Source organism: Pipra filicauda, unplaced genomic scaffold (assembly GCF_003945595.2).
Source record: "Pipra filicauda isolate LSUMZ 115617 unplaced genomic scaffold, ASM394559v2 scaffold135_size2527700_pilon, whole genome shotgun sequence".
NCBI classification, from domain to species: domain Eukaryota; kingdom Metazoa; phylum Chordata; class Aves; order Passeriformes; family Pipridae; genus Pipra; species Pipra filicauda.
Window position 1 is genome coordinate 2,172,744 of NW_024103829.1, and position 16,493 is coordinate 2,189,236.

At 39.8% G+C, this 16,493-nt stretch overlaps 1 long non-coding RNA gene across 1 annotated transcript; it reads right to left on the minus strand.

The window, feature by feature from the left end:
- Positions 1-2,611: 2,611 nt before the first annotated feature.
- Positions 2,612-12,840, minus strand: LOC120322609. Its single transcript, XR_005562418.1, has 3 exons — positions 11,784-12,840; positions 7,334-7,487; positions 2,612-2,873 (listed from the first exon to the last, which is right to left on the minus strand). It is a non-coding gene; the product is annotated as an uncharacterized LOC120322609 (long non-coding RNA).
- Between the last annotated feature and the right edge of the window lie 3,653 nt (positions 12,841-16,493).

The window sequence follows — 16,493 nt, forward strand, 5'->3', positions numbered from 1 at the left end:
ACCAGTGCACCCCTCAGTGCAGCAATGACATGGGTAATACCTTCGGCTTTGTCCATTGACAGGATGGCTGGATGGAAGGAATTTCTGGGCAGTACACAGACTTTCTCTGAGTTACTGCCGAGCTGATTAAACCTATAGCATGGCCATCACGCTGGCATTACCCCACACTCACCGCATACACGGAGCACAGCACCTTCCTGAAGCCAGCACAGCCACAAGGTGTCTAAAATAATAAAATTAATTCAAATAAAGCTATAACTAATAAATATTGTGATCCAGGATTGGGCTTTTCCTTGTCCCTGGGAACAGCAATGCAGGAAGGAGCTAAGGAGCTCTTCAGGAGTCATTGTGTGGCTGGATAGGCTGATTAGCCTTGGCAGAGATCCAGCAATGCCAGATCCAGCATAATTTTCTATACAAATGGAAACACAATGCAGGAAGCCACAACCCATCTGTATGAAAAGTTAGGCCTGCAGAGTTTATTAGTCTGGGCTTCTGGCCACAAGAAAATACCTAATTTGCTTCTGGACTGCACCTAGCCCTGGAAACCACATGGGATGTTTTTGCTGGGCTATGTGTAAGCAGAGAGTAGGTGTCACCTTGATTATCCTCTGTTATATATATATATCTTTGAGGAGGACAGGCTATTTTGTACCAGTAGCTATCATGATGTATAATTACTGCAAAGAAATACAGGATGAGGTGTACAAGTCTATTTTATATTTATTCTTACATAGATGAGCTGTACCTTCAACTGTAATCCATGAAAAAAGACTTGTGTCCAGTCAGACAAATAGCTGGATCTCATGGCTCCCTAGGCTGGGCAGCCCACATCAGGCTGAAGTGGAGGTGCACGGGGTGCTCAATGGGACCAGGGACAGAGGAGGCCAAGCTGCTGTTACCATGTGTGGGCTGGAGCAACCCACGCCAGGAGCAGAGGGAGCCCACACTAGCAACAGCCACACTGGTGCACAGGGTCAGGGAGATGTCCTCTCTTTTATACAGCCTTGAAATTAGCTGCAAAAAGGCAAAGGAGGGATTATTCAACATCCTGCCACAATTCTGGGAAAGACAGCACAATTCAGGTTTGCTCCTCCCTTCCATTAGTATGCTGGGAAGGTGCAGAAAGGATTCAGAGCAGTCTGGTCTTGAAGGGATGAGACCCAGATTTTGCTGTCATGGAACATTAAGGCATTGCGTTCCTCTTACAGGTGAAGGAACAAGTTAGGTAGCACACTGCTCAGCCCTGACAGGACTGTGGCACTTCTAAACATGACCAGAAGCAAGATTTCAGACACCATGGGAGCTTCAATGTCAGAAGTACAGGTGCCTACTAATTAAGGCTCATCAAGGGTTGAGCATCCGCTCAGTGTGTATTTGGAGGAGCACACTTTGATGGAGGTGCTCAAAGCAGGACTGAGGTGTACAGGAAATCTGGCAGTACATTTGCAAGCTTCACCTTCGTGCACGTCACTTACCTGAAGTTCATTTTTAAGCACAAACACTCCAGTTTCTCCCTGTGGTAGAATTTGAATGTCGTAATAGCAATAAAAACCACACAAAGCAAACTAAATCAACCAAACAAAAAAATCCCAACCAAAAAAACCCCAACACATGAACTGCAAAAATGTGCATTCTGCTTTTTGTGAATTTATATGTTCCACCCAGCTATGCAACAGAAGTGCCAGCAGACATACAAACTCTAGCTTTGCAGTCTGGGCATTTGCTATCCAGTAGCAGCAGCAATCTGAAAGTGGGGCAGTGGCAGTGGCAAGTTTGCACCACTGATGGTATTTAGAAAATGTGCTTATCAGACAACTTTTTAAAATCTTTCTTCCAGTTACTGCTTTGCTTCTTACCAGTGTGCCCAGTGCAGTCTGTGCCATCACTGTGGTGCTGCATATCACAGCACTGATCCTGCAAGGGCCAGAGCTCCCAGGGAAGGTGGACAGCTTGCAGGGTGAGCTGTACCATCTATTGCCGCTCTACACAGCCTTTTGCACCCTGAGTTGCCTGTATTTCCCAAGCTGCTGATCTCTGTTCACAGCCTTGTATGTGACTCCAGGCTGCTGGGGGCAGAACAGTCACAGCTTTCCTACAGAAACTAGTGCAAGACTTTTTTTTCCACCAGAGAAATTTTGCCGCTCTTTTACACTCTGCTTCTAAGGGAAAGCATGCTTAAAGCTGTGGAGAGTGTTAAGCACTATCCCAGGTTGCCTTTAAACAGGAGAGCATCACCCTCCTCTTACTCTTACACTCCTTAGGAGACCTAAAATTACTGCTGTTTGTTGTGTAGCAAGACAGAAAGGCTGTGTCTCACATTGTGATGGACTAGATTACTCCGCTGACTTTTACCTTCAGCAACAGGCTCCATGTATATCAGGATACAGTTTAAAAGGAATAATCATCTTTTTAATAGATCACATACTGAGTCACAAGCTACATATTCAACAGAAAATCAAGCTAATTGCTCACTTCTTCTAAGATATCCCTGAAGGATAATCGACGTCTGCAGAGCTGTTTCTTAGTTGGAAACTAAATAATTAAGATGAAGAAATGCATTTCTCTTTCAAGTTTTTCTCTGTATTTTCTTTTATTCTTCTTTGTACCAAATACATCAACATGAACATAAGCTATTGACTTTAATTAAAAATTAAAATTAGCTCTAGTTTTGTTTTGTTAAACTCACAGCTGAAAAACAAAAGAGACTGTCAAAACAGGAAAAAAAAACATTTCAACCTTCCTGCCAGTTCTCATCCCTACCCAACATACCCAGCAAATCGTAAACATGCCGTGCATCATCTTCTTCCTGCATGTAACTCAAGAGTCTTCAGGAGGATTTACCGCACTTGGACTTCATCTTATAACTGCAGCTGTGTGGAATATAAATAAAGAAATGGACAGTACCATAACATGATAGATTTGTGAATCCCCAAAATTTGATAGGAATCTTCTTTATTAATTTAATCTATTACTGGCTAATTGCTTATGTACTGTAAACCTGCAAAGGTCAATCACAAAACCATAAGAAGGTATGAAACACTAACAAGTCCTAATACAATAAGAATGTAAATCAATAGTCTAAATGAAGCCTTGTATTGCCAATGATGCATGAAAATGTATTATTGTTAGGGACTACAAGCATGGGTTTCACTGAAAGCAATAAAAGAAAAAGCCATGCGTTTTGAGAGAAATACACTCTAAGCAGCATCTGTAAATACTGACTGTACAGTGAACTTTTTCAAAAGGGCAACTTCAACGAATAAGCCATTTCACTGAAAGATACTTTCTTGCACAAAAAGTAAAAGGAAAAAGGTGCTGATGCAATAAAGAAATACTTGACAAAGGCTAATTCTGAACTATATGGATGTAACTAAAGAACAAGTTTATATATATATTAAATATTGCATTTTAAACATATGTAAATAAATATTTCTATACATTAAACTTTCATAGACTTGCTTATAAACCTGCAGCCTCATCCCAGACAGAGTCCTATAGCTAATTCCATTCAAACAATTGTGCAAAGAGGACAGTTACTGCAGATGTTCACAGCTGTAGGAGGAAGTAGATTCCTTACCTGGAGCCTCTCTCCACTGTCTTGTTTTATGCCCATTTAGAAAATTCCTGCCTTCCTGAGTTTCTAACTGGTTCAGATGAATGTTAAGGAAAAAGGCTATTTTTAAACCATCTCCGAATTCTAAAAGGCTGCAGAATAGTGTTCTGTTTGTAGGAGCAATTTAGCTTTAAAAAGCAGCATGACATGGACTAAGTGAGGTAAGATAAGCCTTGTGCAGTGTGTTGCAGCGGTCAGCAGCAGCAGAAGCCAATCAGTCTAGAACCTGATTACTGAGCTGCACTGGCACGCTGCAAGGAAAGGTGTTACACACACATCCACCAAACTAGACATCCCATTTCACCTCTCCTATTACTGAAGAAATTTCTCACAGCAGCAGAGGTTTGGCAAATGTACTTCTCAAAATATTTTCGTGTTCCTCCATTTTCATTAAACCTCTATGCCAAACTGTCAGTTGTGAAAGTTGTTTCACTTGCGTGGCATTGTTAGAATATATTTCACAAGCAATGTAGACAGCACTTACTGTGAAATCTGTATTTCTTATTTTCCTGCTGGTAGGAAAATAGAATACTTAAAATCAGTTGGGAATCTAAAGAGTTAGATGTGCTACAGGCAGGTCTAAATTGCTATTATAAAGAGGTCCATTAGCAGGTTTGATCTGAGCAAGGAGGGTGTGCTAGTTTACCATATTAGTCTGATTTCTTCCCAACTAAATTCTGCTCATGAACTGTAGCAGTATTGAATTAAAGGAGTCTGGTTTTAAGGCCAGGCATGGATACTGGAAACAGTCATATAATAATCTACTCTTATGGTTCAGGCAGAAAAAAAAAAAAGGAAGCATTATTCTTTCAGAACATTTCCTTCCTCTTTAAATCTTCAGATACTCTGCTTTTGCTAAGGTCATTGCATGAATTTAAGATACACCATTCTGGAAACTAAATTAGCCCTCATTTACTGGGAAGTTGAATGCAGCCAGACTAATGGTGGTGCAAATATAATTGGTTCCCAACATGTGTCAGTGTGTATACTCCTCAAGCCACGGAAAAGATGCATTATGGGACTAATTTTTAAATGTTAATGGATATTGGATGTTTGCCAGACACCCAGCTGTGCACAAAACATTGAGATGGTAAATAGCTCTTGATCTGTTTAGAAACAAATTATAATGGCTGTTTGGATTCCACATGACTGAAGGCATGGTAACCAGCACAGGCTCACAGACTGACCCTATTAACTGCACTAAGGGGAACGAGCTGATTTTTAAAATCAAAATAAGAGACATAAAACAAGGCTATTAAGATGCCATTTAAATTATTTTAGATTAATATTAGGCAAACAAAATCTCAGCAGCAACCCATAGCACCTGTTACCATTCCCTACATGAGTGAACTTATTTAAGGGACTTACTTTTTGCTAGGTTTCTTTGAGAGGGGGTCAAAAAGAAATGCTTTCATCACACAATTAATTTGATTCTAAAGCTGAGTGAAGAGCTTACCTTATCTGAGTGAAGAGCTTACCTTACTTATAGAATAAAATCTCTCCTGCCTCATATCATCAATGGGTCTCACTGAGATGCATCAGGGAATAAGACCTCTTTTCATTTGATGTGTAGTTCTCATAATTTTAATTTAAAGTATATGAATATCAGTATTTGCAGGAAATCCCCCACTTGAAATGTCTTTCTAATTGTATTCATTTGGTCAGCAAAGCCCAACAGGGAATTTTTAATCAGCTGGATTAGGTGCTTTTGATTACAATACTGTAGCATTAGCAAAAAGCACCATTTTGCAAGTGAAAAGTGTACTAATTGTCAGCAACACAGGAGAGCTCTTTTCCATAAAGCTGTGTGTTCAGCAGTTTGAGACTCCTTTTCAGAAAAAGATAAGACAGTCACATGGATATTCAGGAGAGCTTCCCCTTTAGGATTTTGCTGCAGTTTGAGAAATTCTGGGGGAAAAAAAGCCTCCATGTCTAGGACATGATCAGTCCCTATCAAAATTCCTCCATAAAACCCCACCAAAACAGTAGGCAATTCCAAGTAGAAGAGCACAATGTCGTCGGATCAATGGGGAATGACTCAAGACTGCCTAAGAGCTGACTTTGCAATGTCATTAAAACATAGCCTGTCAATAATGCAAAATTTGTACTCCCCAACTAAGTTTCTGTCTTGAATTTGTGCTTCTTAGCATCTATTCTGTAGGCTGGTTTTTAACTGGGTGCTTTCTGCTAACGTTGGTACCTTACATAGCTTTTTCTCTATGATCGAAAATACACTAATGTATTAGGAAAGGAAGCCTGAGAGTTACTTCTCAGAGTTCTTCAAAATTCTTTTCTCAAAAGAATGTTGCTTTCAGCAAATGTAGGACATCTGTGAAAATAAAAGCATCCTGACCATCAGGATGCTATTCTAAGAGGCACCATTAAAAGATGTCAAAGGATGATTTTTTTCTCTGACAGCTCAAAAGTCTTGATCCATTCTTATAGGGTAAGTATGGAACTTGAAGAAATGTTTTCCTTACTGCCAATTTCAAGCGCTAAAAAAAAAAAAAAAAAAAAAAAGACGACAAAACCCAAAACCAAACCACAGACATCCTGCAAGCTGACAAGCCATGAGACAAAGTCTGGCCCCACAGAGACAAGCCCCAGGCTTTCTGCCACTCCACTGAGGGCAAGAGGGCATTGCTGCCATCCTCAGCCCTGCACAGCCCTGAGTGCATTATTTCAGTGGCATCAGGACACAGCAGAGGAGTTTTGCTCTCCCCAAAGAGTCCAGGCACTTATGGGCTAGGAATCATAACAACAACTTAACCTCCTCCCTGCCAGCAGAATATGAGAAAGTCACAGCACTGTCTGCAGCTACAGGAATACTGGTGAAGAGTCAGGGTTTGGACATCTGAGCTTTGTTGGTGAATTGGTCTCAGAAGAGGGAAGCTGAGGTGGTAACCAGATCTCCTCCGAGCTTCAGGAGGGGGGACTTTATGCCTCTGATGCTGTGCTGAGGAGATACGCTGTGCTGCCAGCTCAGGTTTCCTCCACCAATGTTAACAGGCAAATCGCAACTAGCTGATATCCCACAAGAGCAAAAAGGATAAAAACAAGCTTGTTGTTCATTCCTCATCCTGGACGGGGGTCTAGGAGTGCACCCACAGCCACGTGTGTTTCACACCTTTATAATGTAATATCGTCCATCCCAGCTGCAAGCAAACAGCTGGGACTCATGTTTCCTAGTAAATCATTGATTCAACATCAGAATTCAGACAGCACAACTACTTCGAGGACCAAGCTATACCTTCAGTTATGTTAGCATAAATCTGAAATAATTCCACTAAGACTGGAGAATTTATTCTTAATTTTCAAAAGCAAATGAGAACAGTCTGACCAGCACCATTCAGGGTTTAAATTACCTACATACAAAGTGTGTTTTTGCAGACGCAGAGTAATTTCATTAGAGTACCCTGCAAAATCTTTTACTTGCATAACTTGTTTCCATTTCTTTTTAGTGTAATGAGATTTCATGATGAAAGCCAAATACAATCTAGTATAGCAAAAGTGCATGTTACACTGATCCTAATAAGCCCAATGAAAATCAATAATGCTGCTAGTTTCCCTGAAATCAGCCTACATAAGCTCCAAGCGCCGTGTTCTGCCTAAAGCAGAGTATTAGCAGCTTATATAAGACAGATATTTCCGAGTAGAAAATCTCAAAAGAACCACAGTTAAGAAAGAGAAAATAAAGCAAATAGTTGTTACAAATACCAAAAAATATTGGGGATAGTTGCCTCCTGTCCTCGAGGTGTGGCTAAAAGATCAGTTCCCTTCCCTTTTCATCCTGTTGCCAGCTGCTACCAAACCACTGTGTTGACTGCAGCCTGCACAAGGGCGAGTCTCCAGGCCCTGGCTTCTCTGTCCTCTGCAAAAGAAAAACAACATTGTCCACCCATTTGCTAAACAAGGATGAGAAACTTTGCTCTAAGAAGCCCCATTTTCACTGACATAGAAATGAGGAATATAATAACACTGGGAAAAAAAAGTCAAGCACAGTGTATCAAGGAGTGTTATTAAAAATTCAGGCAACCCGATGCAATGAACTTTGCAAGGATGCATACATCATCTATCATATTTCATTCCTTTTGCTTGCAGCTTGCCCTGCATTCAGAAACGGGAAATGCTGAGTTAAGAGGGGAAGAGAGGGCAGGTTTGAAAGCAAAGACAAGAACGCACAAATGTCAGAAGAGAGAAAGCGACAATTCATCTATATGTTTAGGCATATACTGTATATCTGAGAGCAATAGCCAGCCTTATGTAGATTTTTACCCTGCATGTATTTCAAATAAAATCCTTCTTTGAAGTTTGCCTCTTCTTAAACAAGCTAATAAATGTAGGAAGCTTAAAGTATAATTTCCATTGCATTAGCAAGCTATTTTTTATTTGCATAAGAAAACATTTCTCTGTAATGATCTACCTTATGAATGACCTGAGGAAATAATTTCAGGTTGCTTTAAAATGCAACCATTTGTTTCTTATTGGTGAGTTCAATTTCACTAAAAGTTATGGAGTGAACAGCAATAGCCTATTTGCAATATTGGATAGCCAAAGGTGCATAATTATTTCCAGTTTACTATTAAAATAATATTTAAATAATTCAGCATGCAGTTGCTTTTTTCTTTTAATGGTGTACTATTAACAGGTTGGCAGACTTGCAAGAGTGAGGCATTTTATGAATTTTTTGAATTAGGAAATTCTTACAGAAGCAAATGTAAGCACGAGCTTTTATTTTTGTGTAACGTTTGCATTGGAAAGTCTTCCCTCAGGACAAGAATAGATTGAATTTCTGCAAGTGTATAACTTCGTGTAAGTAGCATATTTGTATTTAGTTACCAAATGTAAGTAGGGTAATTCTGAGTAAAAGGATTGTATATATGGACCACACACAGGTAGCATATAGAAATACATGTCATGGATACATGAGAGAGATACTTCTGCCTGTGACAGGGGGATGGAGCACAGCTCATTCTGCCTAGTTCAGAGGTTGTAACAGCTTCTGCCTGTACATCACAGGTATACAGTACTGTTGCTATGGAGACTGGCTCAAACGAGCAGGAAATTTCATTTTGATAAAGTTCTATTCTTGGGCAGAGGAAGAAGGATCTATATTCAGCATCACATATGGCATTTTTTAATGTTTGAGACACATGTTCTATAAACAACAACAGACTTGGAAAAAGCGAGTTGCATTTTCCTCTCATGATGCTGGCACCTGCAAATAACAACACCCTGGAAGCAGGTGGTGAAGTTGGGAACATCCCTGCAATGCGGATCTGCTCTTCACACCACAGAGACCACCAGCACAAGGGGCAGGGGTGCAGGTGGCAGCTCCCGGGCACACACCGACCCCGCAGGACACGGCCCAAGCACTTGCTGCCCAGGGAATCAGTAGCACATGGCTGTCCAAAACCAGAGAGGCTTTATTCAGATGAAAAGTAGAAAATTAATTTCAGATGAAACGGTTCATTAATTTTAACTTATGTAAAAACGTTAATATTTGTTAATCAAAGAACTCAAACTTTTTCAGATGGAAGATCTTTCCAACGCAATCAAGCAAAACAATGTTTTGAAAGCAGTGCAATTGTATTTTCACTTTTTCCAGTTCTCAACATACCAGGATTTATCAACTCTATTGATTCACTAGGGCTGACAGAAATTTGCTAGGCGATTCCATAGACCAGAACCTGCATTTTTCAGGAGAAAGAGGATTTTACTGAAAGCTGCCACCCAACTCTCCTCACTAAGATCAAAGCAAAGACAATTATCACAGGGCTGGAGAGCATCTGAAGTAGTTGCCTCTTCTTTTCTTTAACCTCCAGCCCTCAGGAGCACCTTCTGCTATCCAGGGACATTGCACCACGTGGTTCCCAGCCAGGGAACACATGGCCACTGCTTTTCCCCAGAGCCTGCCCAAGCCTTGAAGCCTCCTCAAACTGATGTGTGTTCCACCTACAGAAGAAACAAAACCTGCTATTTATGGGCAAAGTCAACAGGGGGATTAAAGCAAGAGTTGGGGACCAACAGAGGTCTGGAGGTGGCACAGGGTTGCTGAAGGGCAATGTAGCCCCTTGCCTGGGGGCTGTGAGGAGACAAGTTCATAGCTCATTTGGCAAACAAGGATCAGGAGGTATTTTTGGTGTGGGAAATTTGTTGTTAGTTTTGATGGTTGGTTTCTGGTTTGTTTTTTTTTTTTTTTCTTTTCATTTTAAATCAAAGTATTTGAAAGCTCTTAGCTGTTTACATCTAGCAGCCTTATGCAAACAGTTATTATACAAAGACCTTTTTGGGATCATGGGATTTTTTTCTGCACTAATTTGTAATAAAAATAATTTAAATATTAAAAATTCACTACTACTCTTAGACTTAGTGTAATGCTTGGAAAGTACAGATTATTAAAAGCCTTTTACCTCATAAACACCTTTCCTTAACATAACTAGTGTTTCGATCAGGAAAGCCATGGTGAAATCAATTCTGCTTCTGGCATATATTAAGCACTAGTCAGTGCTGAGAAGGCCTGTTGGCAAAACTGAGCCCTTAGCTATCACATGTCTTTTCCAAAACTATATCTAAATATATCCATAAATATCCAATGAGGTGGAATCTTCTTTTGCACCTCAGTATTGTGTTCTTTTATTATAAGAAAAATCTCTTTTGTACCATATTAATATCACTTGCCACAATAAAATACAAGAATTTGCTTCTCCCTCATCCCCTCCTGAACCAAGCACTTAGACTGCAGTAAGATAAAAAAAAAAAAAAAAGCCAAAGAAAAATATCAATAGTTACACTGGTAAATTGAAATACTTACTATCTTGGGGGGAAAACCTGTTATTAAAATAAAAATACCTGAGATAGTGTCAGGCAGTGTGACAATGAAGATGTCATTACTAACCAGAACTCTTCAGTCCCTTAGCTGTCAATAATTAATACATTATTTACACTTGCACATTCTCATTTCCCAGCTTTCAAGATTTCATTTACACTCTGATCCTTTGCTTAGCAGCAAATTTAACATCATTGTGACCTTCTTCTTCCTGGCACTATACACCTATCAAGCAGAGAAAGAGAGTAACATCTAATATGTGCATTTATTAAAGCAGAAAGCATCAGTTACTGGTAGAAGTGACAAATGCCAGTGTTTGCCACAATAAAATGGAAGAGAACCAAATTGCTCCCAAAGAAAAATCAATTAAGAAACCATCTTAATAATACAATTTGTGGGAGCCTCAGCATTTGCATGTTTTAGGGAAATGTAGCTGAAGTGTTTCTAATTAAAACCCAAAGGAATTAGCAAACTTATGAAAGCCATGCCACAAATTGCAGACAACCTTATGTTAAAGATACACCATTTTGACTATCTGAAATTAAAATATTCTGTTAGGTTGAAATAGCATTTTCCCCATCATGCTGAGGGGATACAGCCATTCCTAGGAGAAACAATGTCAGATGGTCACATGAGACGTAAATCACTGTTACATCACAGTGTACATAAATGTACATATTTATTTAGTATAAGGATATGCAAACTATCAGCATAAAATTTAACATATGTTAAAACTGTGCTGTAAGCAAGGATTGCCAGAACATAGATGACTGGGATAATTCTTTTGAAGTCAGTGCCAAGTTTCATGTTAAAGTTAATTTTTCTGTTTTGGAAAACAAGTATTCTGGACATATCCTGGCACACTGAGGCCAGACACTGGATGATTTTGAACTGAGAAAACCACATAACTTTGTAATTTGGGCTTGTGTTGACTTCAGTGTATTTTGGAGTACATCCTCAGTGCATTTAGAAACTATAATGAGTAAGAGCAGTAATAATCCTGCTTCAGTGGAGGAAGAGCTGGGAAAAGGAGATTACCCAGAGATGCTTTTCCCCATCCAGGCATTCCACCGAACCATTAAAAGAAATGCCAAAGAAGTTACTTCGTAATTTTTTTGGTTGGATTGAGTTTACGGGCATCGTTTAGAAGACCCTCTAAATCTATAGAAATCTAAAGCTCTGATGTTAATTTCTGGTAACTTTGCAGAAGGTGGGTGTATTCTCTTAGCCAAGCAGGCGCTTCCTCCAGCTGGAGTTTGTCTAGCTGCCAAAGTAACAGGGTTGCATTAGGCAGAAGAGATGATTTCTACAGAGTGACAGCTTCAGAGTTAACCATACCATTGACTCTCTTGGTCTCTCCAAGCACCTCTGCAATTGCCACAGTTCTTGCTCTTCTCTGTGGTGGGGATAGCACCCTTGTTAATCACATAGAGCCCTGGCTGGATTTGGCACTTCCTGAAATTTCATCTCAGGAGCTGTAATGAGAGGGAAAACACAGACACACTGGACAGCTTCTGCAAAATACTGTACCATCTGCCTGACCAAAAGGAGCACTCCAGCCACGAGGAAGCACCGAAGTGATGGGAACATGTAGTCCTACCTAAGGCTGGGCTTAGCCACTGCGTTCAGGCACTGAGGAGATGGAAATCTGTCTGAGACTAAAACTTCAGTTCACCTAGGCATAAACAACACAACAACCAGTCCAACAGTGCCATAAAATAATTGCACTGATAACCAGCTTCCACTTTCTTCTTGTATAGCCAGCATTCAGCTATCACTGTCAAAACCATGTAAAACGGAGAGGTCTGCATTAAAGACATTACTATAACCACCCCAAAGTTAATATCTCATTAATTGATTTACCATTGCATGACATATTGACTCCAGTTTCTACAGCCCTGTCTCTTCCTCTTCATCAGCTGGTGATCTCCAGTTGGCAGTGGAGTGGGCACATGCTGTTATTGCACTGTGGTGCCTGCTGCATTCTACTGTCCCTCTCTTTTCCCAATCAGATTTAGAACAACTGATTGCTACAATGCTGTAAAAAGAAAAAATAACTAACATTCGAGGAAAAGGACTTCATGCTTTATTTTGCACTCTGAGAAATTAGTATCATTCGTTGCAAATAAAAATTTCCAGGATGAATTCTTGCATCCCAGTTCTTATCCAGGAGCACAATATATTGGCTGAATTGTGTTTTCTTGTTAGCCATAGAGATTTTATAGCGGAAGTCCTGGCACAGTCTTTATGATGGAGGAGCAAACAGTGTTGCATCCAATCTGACATTAAAAGTAATAATTTCTGGGAGTGAAAATTCCAGACTGTGCACTGGAGTCAAATTGGTGAATACCCAAAATATGCCCAAATGCCACCCAGTTGCAAGATCTGTTCTGAATTCCTGAGCTATTAGGGGAATACAGTGTTTACAAGACATGACAGACTGATGGCATCTGCATGCAAATTCTTTTTTGCTTGCCACACAACAAATACACGTGGAAATCAGAGTGTAAATTTCCCTCTGTTGTCCTTTTCTGTAAATAACTCCTCGACAAGTGATGGATCAGCTTTATTTAATGGGTTAAGAAAATAGGGTGCTCTCTCAGTACAATTGTTCTTCATTTCTATTTGCTTTCATTTTTATAACTAACAGAAATACTAGTTATTTAAAATGAAGAATTTTGCAGTATGAGTAATTCGGAAGAAATTTTGTTAACTCGTGAACTACAAGGGGAAAGTCTAGCTCTCCTTTCATCACTATGCACTCCTTTGACTACTGATGCCTTTGTTTTCCCAAATGCTGACCTAGAAGTCAGCCATGCAAAAGAGGACATGGAAGAGCCCATCACTGACCAGGAAACTCCTTTGTCTTTCATCTTACCTGCCAATACTTTAAGCATTCCTTAAGTTTGGTAGGAAAAAAAATCAGATACAATGTTTACTTCCAATACAGCAAAATCATCCATAGCCCATTCCCTCCAGGATATATTTGTCAAAGGTGGGAGACTGAAAAGCACAAGACAATCAGCACTGCTTACTTCTCATTCCCATAGGGGCAAAGAAGAACAGACCAGAGAAAAAAAAGCAGTTGTGATTTGGTTTTTTTAATTGTTCCAGCATTCTCCACGAGAAAAGGAGGACCTGTCTGCTCTGTTCTTCCTGTATCTCATTCCAATTTTACTTTTCATATGTGCACATGGAAGAGACCCTGCTATTTCTGAGACCAGCCAGAGCAAATCCATGCAAAGACAGTTCCAGAGTGGCTGTGCAGATGAGCAGCAAGTGAAATCCTCAGGCAAATGGCAGAGCTGAAAGCAAAGCCTTCACAGGATGCTTTGCATCTCGCTGCCCTTCTTGGCTCTCCCCACTAGGACAGCAAGGACAAGGGTGAGTGCTGGCACATCCTGGCTACTGAAGGCTGATGCCACTGCAAGAGGACAGTCTTGTAAGTCTAACATGAGATTACTTCTCCAAAGAGTGACCTGAACACATCTGAATCCTCAGCTTCTTGGGCTCAGAGTAGGAGATAATACACCAGACAATTTTGAGGACAGAGGTCTGACTGGCTGTGTTTCTGCTTCATAGCATGGGAGTACTACATGCCACAGATGATTTCACATATGATTTGGAGGAGAAATTCATTAATCTGTGAAGTACTGTAAGGACCGTGTGGTTGGGACAGCCTGGCTCAATGGAGTAAAGAGAGAAATGGAGAAGCTATTTAAAACAGGGAGGAAGAGAAACCATTGATGAGAACAGAAAGGAAACAAAAGCAGGAGTGTCAGGGAGAGACCAGGAGACCCCCAACACCGGGGCAGACAACTCTTCCTCTCACGGGCCCAAAGAGCCCAAAGGACCAGCTCTGCCAGAGGCACCTTGACACAACTGTGAGCCCCACTCACAGCCCAGTGTCTGGCAGCTGAGCAGTGTCTGTGACAGGATGGGACTGGGCTGGGCCACTCCCAGGCTGGAGGTGGCCAGGCAGAGCCTGCCAAGAGTGCCCACACCATGGCTCCCCGCTTCCATTCCCACAGCCGACACGTGTGCATGCCCACTCTGCCTGGAAACATGGCACAAAAACACTGCAATGAAGTACACATGTACATACATACATGGGGTTATGGACTTAGTTAAGCAGAGGTATAAATAGAACTAATTAGTAAGAGGGAAGGTCTATTAATGTTCTTCTCCAAGTCATAGACTCTTTTATCTTTTTTTTTAAAGGTTTTGTCTTGAAGCAGCTTTGGTTTTATATGATCAGGTTTGCTGGTTTTGATAGTTTTGGAACAGAGCTGCTGATACATTTAGAAAATACAATTTGGCAGTGTCAGCCCACACTGTGTGTTGGTCTGTCGTGTGGGGGTGGGTATGGACAAGGATCACAATGTGAAATGTGAACTGTAACTCATCTCCAGAAGAGAAGTTTATGTAAATTACCATTAAAGCCTTTACTCTTGTTTGCTGATAAATTTATAGACATTAGCATCAAGGTAGCAATCAGGATTCATCAGCTTTACTTTTTTATAACCTGTTAGTCTCTGATAACTTCTCTCTTCAAGTGACATACTGTAACATTGTGCAGTATTAAATGATATGCACAAATAAGTACCTAATGGTAGATTTAAAGATGTTGCAGCAGTCCAAGTTCTTTCATTTTCCTGATTATAATGGCATTTGCATAATGTATGAATTCAAACATTATTGCTGTTAAATAATGCATAAATATTCTCCCAAGCTGAAATACATCTATTTCCTCTCCATGAATTATTTTGAATGTATCATTCAGTTGTTTTTCTATTTAAAAATGTAGTTAGAACTCTGCATATATCAGTATTATGACTGGAAGAAGTATCATCACAAGTAGTTGGCTAACACTCCAAACTGTAAATGAAGTATACATTATTAAATGGGTCATCTCCTTCCTTCTTCAGAAAGCATTATCACCAGAATACAATATTTAGCGTTTCTGAAATGTCAGAAAGAAATGCAGGTACATATCTGATTATCTGGCAGGTCCAAGGAAAGAAAAAAATAAGAACAACATTTTGCTCATCAATCTGAAGGGAATATGAACGTGGTCATATATAAAGAGATAAATCTGTAAGAGAGGATTGTGTGAGTTCTTGAATAGCTCTTTGTGAAACTAAGCACCTTCAACACCCACTGACTTCCAATCTCATATCCCCCAGATGATGGACCCTTTTATTTATATTTGGTTCTATGAAATGTGCCATCCAGCAAACTCTTAGATAAATTCTGTCAACATTGTCACAAGTCAGTTACATCAATGACAGATGACAGGATGAATAAAAGGACTTCAGGATTCAAGTATCTAGAGTTCAGCACAAAAAAAATTTAAGTCGGCACAACATTCAACAGTAAAAATGCCAAAATGAAAATAACATAAAATATATTTCCCTCCTGGGTCTATAGCCCAGCTGAAATGGTCAAAGAAGGTAAAGAATGCAATAAAACCCCAAAGACTCAAAAATATCCTGTATATATGCTTACTTAGAAATGTGCAAGTGTACAGATTTGCCTGCTTCTCCCTAGCGTCTTTTTCCCCTGCTTATGCCACTGCATCATCTTTTTCATTAAATATCTGCTTTTTGCAATTGCAGTGTTTAAAGTCAGATTTAAGTATTGACTTGTAATTGTATTGTCTCTCTCTTTTCCCTCCTCTAAAATTCGTGACTTTTTTTTTTAATTACTTTTTACTTACCATGTAGACATGACTTAGTGTTTCAATTTGGACTCTAACTTGCTGGATTCTATTGTCTCAGTCAATTTTCCATTTGGTGAAGGTAGAAAATAATCAAGTCTCCAATAAACATCATCTATTTTTAAAGTGTGTCATCTTTTACAATTTGTCATTATAATGCTAAAATGTGTCTGCATCAGGGCCATCACCATTACTTTACCCATATAAACCCACACACCTACATATACATACATGCAAAGAAACTATTTATTCTGTCAAATAGATTTTCTGTCACTGCTCCTCCCTTTTTTCCTTTACTGCTTTTGATGGTATAGTGGAAATCCACTTTT